Genomic DNA, 12432 nt, shown 5'->3' with positions numbered 1-12432 from the left:
GATTTTTGGTGCTTTTTGCCATTCTTGAGTTGGTATCACTGAATAAACTTCGACAAATCGAGAATAACAAAGAAGAGAGAGCAGCGGTGCCAACTCTGACGATTTTTCCGTCATTTTGACGATTTTTTATGGTAAATTTAGCCTGTGACGATTTGACGACGATTTTACGCAATGTAGTTATGAGTTGACGATTTTTAAAATGTTGCCCTCAAGTGTTTCCTTTGAACGTTTTTTTATGACGTTTTGATGATTTTTCCAAGTAACGTAGTACAACGACGATTTTTCATAAATTGTAATGTAAACAAGCATTTTTTCTCATTACTATGCATTCATCTCAATACCAGGGCTGTGGAGTCGAGCATTTTTCATCAGCTCGACTCCGGAGTCGACTCCGGGTAATATAACTGAATCTCATTTTAATACCACTAATTTGTAGTTCTATTGTGGGGGTACCGTAAGTGGATCGATAGCAGTGAGCATACAATTTTAGAAAAATTTTTGTCTAGTAAATAACATTTTGCTAAATTTTCTACAGAAACAAAATTTTGACTAAATTTTCTATAGAAATCAAATTTTGACCAAATATATAGAAATAAAATTTTGAATAACATTTTTATAGAAATAAAATTTGGCAAAATTTTTTATAGAAATAAACGTTTGAAAAAGTTATCAATAGAAATACAATTTAAAAAAAAATGTGTAGCAAACAAAATTTTGCAAAATTTTCTATAGAAATAAAATTTTGCAAAATAACATATTCTATAGAAACAAAATTTTAACTAAATTTTCTATAGAAATAAAATTTTGACTAAATTTTATATAGAAAAAAAATATTTCTATAGTAATAAAATTTCGAATACATTTTTTATAGCAGTGAGCATCAGTAAGAAAAAAAGTTTTAAAAAAATTTGCTATAGAAATAAAATTTGACAATTTTTTCTTATAGAAATAAAATTTTGAAAAAATTATCAATAAAAATACAATTTTAGAAAAATTTTTGTGTAGTAAATAAAATTCTGCAAAATATTCTACAGAAACAAAATTTTGACTAAATTTTCTATAGAAATTAAATTTTGACAAAATTTTCTAATAAAAAAATTTATTACTATAAAATTTTGGCAAAGTTTTCTATAGAAATAAAATGTTGACCAAATTTTCTATTAAAAAATCTATTACTATAAAATTTTGGCAAAATTTTCTATAGAAATCAAATTTTGACTTAAATTTTTATAGAAATAAAATTAAAAAAAAAATTTTGTGTAACAAACAAACTTTTGCAAAATTTTCTATAGAAATAAAATTTTGAAAAATATTCTATAGAAATAAAATTTTGACTAAATTTTCTATAGAAAAAAATATTTCTATAGTAATAAAATTTTGAATAAATTTTTTATAGAAATAATATTTTGACAAAACTTTTTATAGAAATAACATTTTAACAAAATTTTCTATAAAAACAACTTTGAAAAAATTTTCTGTCAATATTCCACATATGTATATGGCCTTAAAATAAAATTTAAAAAAAAAAATAATTTCGGGTATTAAAATGGATCGATCCAGCCCATCTGCTAGTCTAACATTCTAGGAAACATCAAAAGATAGTCGTAATTGGAAGTTGATTTTCATTTACAATCATGCTGTACATTGATCGAATGAATAACGCAATGGAAACTAATTTGCGTAAAAACTTGCTTAGTTACAAAAATGTGAAGTGTGTGAAAGATAACCGGAAAAAATATATTTGAAATTTATTTTCTGTTAACTGTCAATTAAAGATATGTACATGAAAATGACCGTTAAAAAAAGTTTAATTTGCTCCTAAATCGTTGTTTTCGGCTGTTTTATAACTGATCTTTTGCTGAATTTTATGTTATGTAACGACTTGACGATTTTAACGAAAAATATTTTAAAAATTGGCGATTTTCTGCCCAAAACAGTTGGCACCACTGAGAGAGAGAGATATATAACAATTTTGCTATTTTTGGATGTTTTTTTTTGCAGCGAAATACAACCCTTTTTGCAGCGAAATACAACGTTTTGCACATAATGTATTTCTAATAAATCATAAGTTTCCAAATAAAGCAAAACAAACACTTGTATATTTAACTAGTATAACATAAAACAACAAAACAAACAAACTTACTTGCCTTAGTTGATTCCATGCAAATATGAATTCGGATGACAAATACCGAAGAAGATAACATTACACGAAACCGACTTAACAACGCAAGCTTAAAATGTGAACTGTTAGTTACGCTGTTGAAAAGAAAAAATCATTTGGAAAGAGAGGAAATGAATGTAGATCTCTTTCTCCGTTCTAGAGATGGAAACGGAAAGACTCTCAGCTAGGGTTGCCAATTTATGGGCAAATGCCGTTTTTAGTCTCGAAAATGACGATATTAGCTCCTTTCACGTACCAAATAATTTTTGATAATTATAACACACTTTTTTAGGGAGTAGTGCGTTTACACCAAGAAAAAATAGATCCGGAGAGAGACCACGTTTGGCAACAGTCTGACGCAAGTTTTAGCTAGAGATTTTTTCCGAGTAAAATCTTGGTAAAGGTAGCATACGTTGTCAGCCGGTTTTTGATAACAAACAAAATATCCGCAATAAAAATTGTAACTTAAACAAAAAACTGGATGCGTTTGTTTTTAATGTTTTAGAAGCTGACATATTGAATATTCAAATGGTTAAGGGATGGGAGTTAAGCTTTTTAAATTTCGAAGAAACTTTTTGAAGAAGAAGCCAGCTTGACAATGATTCATCCAAAGGAATACTTTACTTAAAAGATCTAAAATTAAATAATTAAATCGTTTTAATACCAAAATTGTCTGAGCACATTTTGTGAACAATTTTGCACAAGTATGTATTTAAGGTCATAATAGAACCCAGTTGATTTTGGACAAAATCGATTCCGATTTAGATATAGCTCCCAAATATATCATTCGCCAGATATGAGCACAGAAGCCTGATTTATACTCTGATTTGCTTATCAAGGTGTACTATTGATAGTGTCGTAAAGTGTGTCAAATTTGCTTGAAATCGGTACAGATTACATAGCTCCCACATATATCATTTGTCATATATGGGCCCCGATTTGTTTTAAATTTTGCATAATGTGTACAATTTATAGTGCCGTAAAGTTTGGTTGAAATTAGTTCAGATTTAAATATAACTTCATATAACAGGTTGGCTGATAAATCCCCGGTCTAACAAAGAAATACACATTTTTTTGTAAAAATTCGTTTTTATTATTCAACATAGTTCCCTTCAAGAGCGATACAACGATTTTAACGACCTTCCAATTTTTTGATACCATTTTGGTAGTACTCCTTCGGTTTTGCCTCAAAATAGGCCTCAGTTTCGGCGATCACCTCTTCATTGCAGCCAAATTTTTTCCCCTGCGAGCATCCTTTTGAGGTCTGAGAACAAGAAAACGTCACTGGGGGCCAGATCTGGAGAATACGGTGGGTGGGGAAGCAATTCGAAGCCCAATTCATGAATTTTTGCTATCGTTCTCAATGACTTGTGGCACGGTGCGTTGTCTTGGTGGAATAACACTTTTTTCTTCTTCATAGGGGACCGTTCTGCCGCGATTTCGACCTTCAAACGCTCCAATAACGCCATATAATAGTCACTGTTGATGGTTTTTCCATTCTCAAGATAATCGATAAAAATTATTCCATGCGCATCCCAAAAAACAGAGGCCATTTCTTTGCCAGCGGACTTTTGAGTCTTTCCACGCTTCGGAGACGGTTCACCGGTCGCTGTCCACTCAGCCGACTGTCTATTGGACTCAGGAGTGTAGTGATGGAGCCATGTTTCATCCATTGTCACATATCGACGGAAAAACTCGGGTGTATTACGAGTTAACAGCTGCAAACACCGCTCAGAATCATCAACACGTTGTTGTTTTTGGTCAAATGTGAGCTCGCGCGGCACCCATTTTGCACAGAGCTTCCGGATATCCAAATATTGATGAATGATATGACTAACACGTTCCTTTGATATCTCTAAGGTCTATGCTATCTCGATCAACTTCATTTTACGGTCATTCAAAATCATTTTGTGGACTTTTTTGATGTTTTCGTCGGTAACCACCTCTTTCGGGCGTCCACTGCGTTCACTGTCCTTCGTGCTCATTTCACCACGCTTGAATTTTGCATAGCAATCAATTATTGTTGAATTCCCTGGGGCAGAGTCCGGAAACTAATAATCAAGCCAAGTTTTTGGTTCCTCCGTATTTTTCCCCTTCAGAAAACAGTATTTTATCAAAACACGAAATTCCTTTTTTTTTTCTTTTTTTCACAATAACAAAAGTTGCTTCACAAAAGACGCTCCATCTCACAAACTAATTGACTTACAGACGTCAAATTTTGACACGAATCATTTGAAGGTTGGTACTATATAAAAATAATATGCATTTAATACTAGCGACGCCATCTATTTGCCAGACCGGGGACTTTTCAGCCAACCTGTTATATAGCTCCCTATAAATTTGAAGGATTTGAGATGGTATCGAAAATATAGATCTACAATATGGAGCTGGGTTTAATATAGTCAGCCCACATTACTTTAAACTTTTCTTACTTGTTTATTTTAAAATAAAAATTGAACTGAATTAATAATAATATTTTAGGATTTTTTTTTCTTGAAATGCTTAGGTATGTTTTTTTGTATTTTTATGTGAAATATTTTTGTTTTTAACGAAAAAATGTTTTTTATTTTAATGTTAATTCTATAAAAACCTGAATTTGATTTTTTTGTTGAAATGCATAGTTGTGGATATTAATTTTCTGTTTATACCCTGCTCCACACTGTGGAACAGGGTATTATAAGTTAGTGCATATGTTTGCAACACCCAGAAGGAGACGAGATAGACACATGGTGTCTTTGGCAAAAATGCTCAGGGTGGGCTCTTGAGTCGATATAGCGATGTCCGTCTGTCCGTGAACACATTTTTGTAATCAAAGTCTAGGTCGCTGTTTTAGTCCAATCGACTTCAAATTTGGCACACGTATGTGTTTTGGCTCAGAATAGATCCCTATTGATTTTGGAAGAAATCGGTTCAGATTTAGATATAGCTCCCATATATATATTTCGCCCGATATGGACTTATATGGCCCCAGAAGCCTGAGTTTTACCCTAATTTGCTTAAAATTTTGTACAAGAAGAACAATTAGTACTATAGTCAAGTGTGCCAAATTTTATTGAAATCGGTTCAGATTTAGATATAGCTCCCATATATATCTTTCGCCCGATATGGACTAATACTGTTCCAGAAGCCAGAGTTTTACACCAATTTGGTTGAAATTTTGCACAGGGAGTAGAATTAGCATTGTAGCTATGCGTGCCAAATTTGGTTGAAATCGGTTCAGATTTAGCTCCCATATATAGCTTTCGCCCGATTTACACTCATATGACCACAGAGGCCAATTTTTAACTCCGATTTAGTTAAAATTTTGCACAGGGAGTAGAATTAGCATTGTTGCTATGCGTGCCAAATTTGGTTGAAATCGGTTCAGATTTAGATATAGCTCCCATAAATATGTTTTTCTGATTTCGACAAAAATGGTCAAAATACCAACATTTTCCTTGTAAAATCGCCCCTGCTTAGTCGAAAAGTTGCAAAAATGACTCTAATTTTCCTAAACTTATAATACATATATATCGAGCGATAAATCATAAATAAACTTTTTCGAAGTTTCCTTAAAATTGCCACCTTAGTGCATTAACCGACTTAAATTTTGAGTCTATAGATTTTGTAGAAGTCTATCAAATTCTGTCCAGATCGAGTGATATTTAAATGTATGTATTTGGGACAAACCTTTCTATATAGCACCCAACACATTTGACGGATGTGATATGGTATCGAAAATTTAGATCTACAAAGTGGTGCAGGGTATAATATAGTCGGCCCCGCCCGACTTTAGACTTTCCTTACTTGTTTTTATCTGAAATACTTTTGTTTTCTTATTAAACAAACAATGTGTTTTGTTCTAATATTATTTACATTGCCAATAATATTGTTGCTATTTGTTTTTTGAAAAAGTGACGAATTTTCTTGTAATTCTATTGGTAACCCTGTTCGGAAATTAAAAAGCAAACTAAAACTGAGAGTCTTTCCGTTTCCATCTATGGAAATGAGCAAGAGATTTGTATCAGTTCACTTTTTAAGCTCGCGTTGTTCACTTCGTTCGCTATTCGGTTTCGTGTACAGTGATTGTCTTCGGTATCGTTAGTTATTTATTTATTGTTTATTTTAATCATACAGTAAATGTATGATAAAAAGAATAAAAGAAAAGTAGCATTGGCTGCTAAGGCCATCAGCTATGGTATCGTTAGTTGTTTAGGTTATTTATGTGCAAAATTTGGCAATGTATACATTAATTAATACTAATTTGAGTTGTTGCAGTTCTCAGTTAAATAGTTGTTGTGTTAAATAAGATTGTGTTTGTGTTTATTTTACGTTCTTTGTTTATCATTGAATATCAAGGGAATTGGTATTTGCTTGGAATCAACTGAGGCAAGTAAGTTTGTTTTTTTTTGTTTTATTATATTATATTAGTCTAATTCACTAGTGTGTGTGTCGTCTTCTTATTTGTTCCCGTTACGTGCAATGCAAACGTTTGTTTTTCGCTGCAAACAAAAACCCAAACAAAAATTGCCGTGAAAACAAAAACGATCTCTCTCTCTCTTTTGATATTCTTAATTTGCCGTAATTTTTTCCAGTTGAGTAAAGTAAAGCAATGATGCCAATTTTTTTTTTGGAGTAGTAGACATTGAATTTGAGCTGGCTAGAGTAGTTTTTATTGTGCGAACTGGTATGCTAGAATTAATAATATATTTTTGGTGCTTTTTACCCTTAGGTAGTTGGCATCACTGCGCTAGTTGGCACTCATTGTGTGTGTCTGATTTAACAGACACACACAGACTAATTGTGTGTGTCTGATTTAACAGGGTTGAATGCTCACATCATTAGGTTTGAGTGTAATTTCTGTTCACTCGTTGGCACAAGTCAGGATGGCCGAGCGGTCTAAGGCGCCAGACTCAAGAGTAATCTTACCTCAGTCTCTGGGGTTGTATGAGCGTTCTGGTCCTCTCTGAGGGCGTGGGTTCAAATCCCACTCCTGACAAACTTTTATTTTTTATAATTTTTTAATTATACGAAAATTCCCACTACCATCGGATAATTTGTAACACATCGATATATTCTTAATCATGGAGAAATTATATAAAGACGTTCGTCGTTTATAATCACACTACATCTAAATGAAGTCAAATGCTATTGTTTAAAACGCATATTTCTTACGGACATCATTATCAACAAAAATTATTTTATCGTTCGCAAAAATACAAAATATGGGGCCTTAAAATTTTGCTAGCCCCCATAAGCTAGTATGACTCATCGTAATAGTAGATAATTTTGTGGAGGTCAATTTTGACAGCAGTTCATTCAAGAAATGTGAACTGCTGTCAAAATTGGGAGCGCTGATTGCCCACGATCGTCACATGTCAGGATGGCCGAGCGGTCTAAGGCGCCAGACTCAAGAGCAATCTTGCCTCAGTCCATGGGGTTGTATGAGCGTTCTGGTCCTCTCTGAGGGCGTGGGTTCAAATCCCACTTCTGACAAACTACTTTTGTAGTAATTTTATCTCGTGTTTTTAATTTGATCTTATTTATGAATAGGTGAATTTAAAAAATTATATTTTTTATGTTTTTGTCTAATTCCATTGAATATAAAGATAATAAAAAAATATTTTGAAATTTGTATCAAAAAAGATAAATAGAAATGGGCTTGGAGTTGGTTATATCCCATATGGTCTAGTGGCTAGGATATCTGGCTTTCACCCAGAAGGCCCGGGTTCGATTCCCGGTATGGGAAAATTTTTTTCTTGTAATATTATATACATTTATTACATATACATATCACATCTCGTAACACATAAGATGCCTTAGATCTTGAAGGAAATTTTAATTTACTTTATGAATATAAAAATAAATAAAAAATTTACAAATCAAATGAAATTTTATTTATTTTTTTTTAGTATTTCTAAATTATAATTATTTTTTTATTTCTAAATTAGTTCTTACTCGATTTTAGTGATATTGATTTTTGTATACCATTTTTGTTTACCATAATATTGATCTGATTTTCAATATGTGAGGAAACATTTTTTTAATAAAGTTCGGCGGCCAATACTCAATGGGGTTATTATCATTACAAGCAATACTGTTTGTCTGTATTAGTGGACAATATCAAATGTTTTATACAACAAGAATTATACAAAAGATATTTCCCATACCGGGAATCGAACCCGGGCCTTCTGGGTGAAAGCCAGATATCCTAGCCACTAGACCATATGGGATATATTTTAAAGAAACGTAGTCATAGGCCACTCAAAAAAAAAAAAAAACTGTAAAATTCTGGGTGAAAGGTAGATGTCATAGGCACTAGATCACATGAGATATGTTTAAAAGAAAGCTGCTAGCAGGTGCTTCAAAGACTAATATACTATATAAAATAAAAGCTTGTATTTGTAATGGCCGGATTCCCATCAAAAGCGTTACTGTTGAGAATTTCTAAAAACTGGTACAAAAAGTATCACTCACCATAAAAGTTGGTACATTCGTTTAAAAAAGTGGCAAATTTTTTTATATACAAAATGTAACAAAAAATTTAAAAAGTATGGCAATTAGTGGCTTAACAAATCACTAAACAATATTTTTTATATTAATGAATAAAATATTAGTATGCGGAATCTTTAAATTTAAATTAGGTATAAACAAGTAAGGAAAGTCTAAAGTCGGGCGGGGCCGACTATATTATACCCTGCACCACTTAGTAGATCTAAATTTTCGATACCATATCACATTCGTCAAACGTGTTGGGGGCTATATAGAAAGGTTTGTCCCAAATACATACATTTAAATACCACTCGATCTGGACAGAATTTGATAGACTTCTACAAAATCTATAGACTCAAAATTTGTGTCGGCTAATGCATTAGTGTGGAACACAATGTTAGTACAAAAAATATGGGAAACATTTAAATCTGAAGCAATTTTAAGGAAACTTCGCAAAAGGTTATTTATGATTTATAGCTCGATATATATGTATTAGAAGTTTAGGAAAATTAGAGTAATTTTTACAACTTTTCGACTAAGCAGTGCCGATTTAACAAGCAAAATGTTGGTATTTTGACCATTTTTGTCGAAATCAGAAAAACATATATATGGGAGGTATATCTAAATATGAACCGATGTCAACCAAATTTGGCACACATAGCTACAATGCTAATTCTACTCCCTGTGCAAAATTTCAACTAAATCGGAGTTAAAATTGGCCTCTGTGGTCATATGAGTGTAAATCGGGCGAAAGCTATATATGGGAGCTATATCTAAATCTGAACCGATTTCAACCAAATTTGGCACGCATAGCTACAATGCTAATTATACTCCCTGTGCAAAATTTCAACTAAATCGGAGCAAAAAATTGGCCTCTGTGGGCAAATGAGTGTAAATCGGGCGAAAGCTATATTTGGGAGCTATATCTAAATCTGAACCGATTTGGCTGATATTCTGCAAGTTTTTCGAGACTCATAAAATATTCGGATGTACGGAATTTGAGGAAGATCGGTTGATATACACGCCAATTATGACCAGATCGGTGAAAAATATATATGGCAGCTATATCTAAATCTGAACCGATTTTTTCCAAAATCAATAGGGATCGTCTTTGAGCCGAAACAGGACCCTATACCAAATTTTAGGACAATCGGACTAAAACTGCGAGCTGTACTTTACACACAAAAATACATCAACAGACAGACAGACGGATAGACAGACAGACAGACATCGCTAAATCGACTCAAAATTTAATTCTAAGACGATCGGTATACTAAACGATGGGTCTCAGACTTTTCCTTCTTGGCGTTACATACAAATGCACAAACTTATTATACCCTGTACCACAGTAGTGGTGAAGGGTATAAATGAAAACATTTAAATCTGAAGCAATTTTAAGGAATCTTCACAAAAGTTTATTTATGATTTATCGCTCGATATATATGTATTAGAAGTTTAGGAAAATTAGAGTCATTTTTACAACTTTTCGACTAAGCAGTGGCGATTTTACAAGGAAAATGTTGGTATTTTGACCCTTTTTGTCGAAATCAGAAAAACATATATATGGGAGCTCTATCTAAATCTGAACCGATTTCATCCAAACTTGGCACGCATAGCAACAATGCTAATTCTACTCCCTGTGCAAAATTTCAACTAAATTGGAGTTAAAAATTGGCCTCTGTGGTCATATGAGTGTAAATCGGGCGAAAGCTATATATGGGAGATATATCTAAATCTGAACCGATTTCAACCAAAATTGGCACGCATAGCTACAATGCTAATTCTACTCCCTGTGCAAAATTTCAACTAAATCGGAGCAAAAAATTGGCCTCTGTGGTCATATGAGTGTAAATCGGCCGAAAGCTATATATGAGAGCTATATCTAAATCTGAAACGATTTCAACCAAATTTGGCACGCATAGCTACAATGCTAAATCTACTCCCTGTGCAAAATTTCAACCAAAAGATATATATGGGAGCTATATCTAAATCTGAACCGATTTCAATAAAATTTGGCACACTTGACTATAGTACTAATTGTTCTTCTTGTGCAAAATTTTAAGTAAATTAGGGTAAAACTCTGGCTTCTGGGGCCATATAAGTCCATATCGGGCGAAATATATATATGGGAGCTATATCTAAATCTGAACCGATTTCTTCCAAAATCAATAGGGATCTATTCTGAACCAAAACACATACTTGTGCCAAATTTGAGTCGATTGGACTAAAACTGCGACCTAGACTTTGATTACAAAAATGTGTTCACGGACAGACGGACATCGCTATATCGACTCAAGAGCCCACCCTGAGCATTTTTGCCAAAGACACCATGTGTCTATCTCGTCTCCTTCTGGGTGTTGCAACCTTATGCACTAACTTATAATATCCTGTTCCACAGTGTGGCGCAGGGTATACAAATCTAAATCCTTCACCATAACTATAAAAATAGAATCATCCATTTAGAGTGATTGGTGTATGGTTAAAAAGAAAATTTGACTTGGAGACTAATAAATTTTTTGTCAAAAAAAAAAAAAACGAAAATCATTTTTTTTATTATCAAAATCGACTTCTAATTATTTTTTAAAATCGCGTTAATCGACTTTGGATGTAGTTAAAAATCGACTAAGCGAACTTTAACGAAGAGTTCGAATTTGAATTGAAAGACGAATTCAATTTAGCTTTTTGATATACTGAAAACTCATCAAAAAGTTGCGTGGTCAGAAGCCGACCTTTCTATAACTGCAAATTTTTGAAAGTGTACTTTTTCAAATTTTTGATTTTCATTATAATCCCTTATTGATATCAGAAAAAAAAAATTTTAAAGTTGAATATTAAATTTTTAAAACGTTGGAACCGACCGATCCGAACAGCAAAAATAGAAAATCGACTTGTTCAAATTTTTAAAAAATCTAAAAATTTGTAAAATTTTCGAAAAAGTTGGAAAATTTAATGGTTGACTTTGAGAAAATCGAACATAGACTTTTTCAAATTTTGAAAAGTCGACTTATTCATTCTCATAGTGAACTAAAAACAATTAGCACTTTTTTTCGAAAAGTCTGAAGTAGAATATTTCAGATTTTGAAAAACCCGAAATGTTGACTTTCTTAAATTTTCGAAAAGTTGAAGCCTTGATTCTCATTACATTCCTTATATGCTGAAAATGCATCAAATTGTCGAAAGTCGCCAAATCAAAATTCCATCTTTTGTAAAAAGGTAAAGTCGACTGTCAAATTTTAAAAAGTCGAATATTAAATTTTTAAAACATCCAAAATTCAACTTTTTTGGAAAAGTCGACTATTCAAAAAGTCTGAAGTAGTAAATTTTGAAATACCCGAAAAGTAGATTTTTTTCATATTTTCGAAAAGTGATTCTCATTACAATTCCCAGCTTGATGTAAGAAAAATAAATTTCTTCATTTCATATTATATTTTCACACTGTATTTTCGTATGATGTTAGTATGGTTTTTTTTCAGTGTAGATATTTCCACTGTATAATAAATCAAGGGTATATTTGAAGATTTGATAAAAAATTCTTCCCATACCGGGAATCGAACCCGGGCCTTCTGGGTGAAAGCCAGATATCCTAGCCACTAGACCATATGGGATATAAAGATTTGCCATATTTTTAAAAATTATATTTTTCATAATTTTACATAAATCTTCAAATTAAATCACACCCAAAATATCAGCATCCATATATTCCTCTTCTAAAAAAAAAACGTCATATATTTTTTAAATAGCTGTTGTCACTTTCCTCTCTGGAAGCATATAAATATGAATACTATATAATTATCGATTTT

The 12432-nt window shown here is 32.3% G+C and overlaps 1 protein-coding gene and 5 non-coding genes across 6 annotated transcripts in view; 4 read left to right on the top strand and 2 right to left on the bottom strand.

The window, feature by feature from the left end:
- Positions 1 to 6212: 6212 nt before the first annotated feature.
- Positions 6213 to 12432, top strand: part of mwh (multiple wing hairs) — a 446956-nt gene continuing 440736 nt past the window's right edge. The window contains exon 1 of the mRNA XM_075308857.1: positions 6213 to 6533. The gene's annotated coding sequence lies outside the window, so the exon portion shown is untranslated. The remainder of the gene's footprint in view (positions 6534 to 12432) is intronic.
- Positions 7021 to 7139, top strand: TRNAL-CAA (transfer RNA leucine (anticodon CAA)). The gene is made up of 2 exons: positions 7021 to 7058; positions 7095 to 7139. It is a non-coding gene; the product is annotated as a tRNA-Leu (tRNA).
- Positions 7518 to 7636, top strand: TRNAL-CAA (transfer RNA leucine (anticodon CAA)). Its single transcript has 2 exons — positions 7518 to 7555; positions 7592 to 7636. It is a non-coding gene; the product is annotated as a tRNA-Leu (tRNA).
- TRNAE-UUC (transfer RNA glutamic acid (anticodon UUC)) lies at positions 7818 to 7889 on the top strand. Its single transcript has one exon. It is a non-coding gene; the product is annotated as a tRNA-Glu (tRNA).
- TRNAE-UUC (transfer RNA glutamic acid (anticodon UUC)) lies at positions 8302 to 8373 on the bottom strand. The gene has a single exon. It is a non-coding gene; the product is annotated as a tRNA-Glu (tRNA).
- Positions 12166 to 12237, bottom strand: TRNAE-UUC (transfer RNA glutamic acid (anticodon UUC)). Its single transcript has one exon. It is a non-coding gene; the product is annotated as a tRNA-Glu (tRNA).

The sequence above is a fragment of the Haematobia irritans genome, chromosome 5, assembly GCF_050003625.1.
Source record: "Haematobia irritans isolate KBUSLIRL chromosome 5, ASM5000362v1, whole genome shotgun sequence".
In the NCBI taxonomy this organism is placed as follows: Eukaryota; Metazoa; Arthropoda; class Insecta; order Diptera; family Muscidae; genus Haematobia; species Haematobia irritans.
The sequence above is the reverse complement of the archived record's forward strand: the minus strand, read 5'-3'. Positions and strand labels throughout refer to the sequence as shown.